Raw genomic sequence first — 1,079 nt, forward strand, 5'->3', positions numbered from 1 at the left:
ATAAAAAAGTGAAATACATATATATAAAGGAAACAGACAGTGAAGTAAATATGCACACCAGTCAAGGCACAATATAGGTAAGTCCTGCTAATATTTATACTGTGTAGTGCAGCTTTGGTTCATTTTTGGGGTGTGGGTCCCCCTAGATTGCTTTGCTGATCTGCTTCAGGGCACCGCAGTATAACACATTTTCCTTTAACACATTTTAATACTTCACTGTCTGTTTCCTTTATATATATGTATTTCACTTTTTTATTTTTATGCTTTATATGCGGCCAGCGGCTGCTCTTAACACTTCACTTTTCCTATTAGAGCGGTGCTTTGGGGTGGATTGGCTGGGCTAGTTTGGGGGTGTCCTGCGCTCTGGATTTGAGCCTTAGTATGTTAGGGACCTGCCCGACAAGAGGTTACCCGGATATGGTGGGCAGGCCCATAAGCTTGGCCAAGATTATGCCAAATACCTCTATTGTATTTACTGCAAAATGTATTTATTTATATATAATTAGTTAATTTGGAGTTGTGCACCTGTACACCTTATGTTCTTTGCAGGTTCCTCCTATATTTGCAGCAACGGGTATTCCTAAGAGGTTGCCCTTCTTAGTACTGACCTGGCCCAATCATGCTTTGCTTCCAAGATCAGACGAGATTGGGCTCATACATGATGGTATGGCAGCAAATATAATCTGCAAAAAAGGGGGGGAAGTGGGAGGTGTAAATACTACCAAATTATTCCTACTATACCTGATATTCCCAATAGGTTCATCCCTAGAGGTACTGGTCAGACCCATCCATATAATGGGGAGGTATAATAGTAGGTGAGAATTGAATGTATCATAAAAAGGGAGCAATTTCGTAGTACTCGTTGAAGCCTTTTGGTGCCAGTGTGTCCAATTCAAACAGCCAGAACATCTCTCTTCTTGATAATAGGTTGCCCAGATCGCCTCCTCTCTCTCCTAACGTCACATGCTCAATAGTTTTAAAAGTGATCTCCTCAGCATTAGAATTATGTTCTGTTAGAAAATGTTTGGAGACTGCATGTCCCTCTACTTGGTTTTTAATATTCCGGATGTGCTCCTGGA

General features: G+C 41.1%; 1 pseudogene; it reads right to left on the reverse strand.

Annotated features, from left to right (window-relative positions):
• Positions 1-559: 559 nt before the first annotated feature.
• Positions 560-678, reverse strand: LOC148479005 (5S ribosomal RNA; annotated as a pseudogene).
• Positions 679-1,079: the final 401 nt, after the last annotated feature.

Source organism: Taudactylus pleione, unplaced genomic scaffold, assembly GCF_031769625.1.
Source record: "Taudactylus pleione unplaced genomic scaffold, aTauple2 ptg000642l, whole genome shotgun sequence".
In the NCBI taxonomy this organism is placed as follows: Eukaryota; Metazoa; Chordata; class Amphibia; order Anura; family Myobatrachidae; genus Taudactylus; species Taudactylus pleione.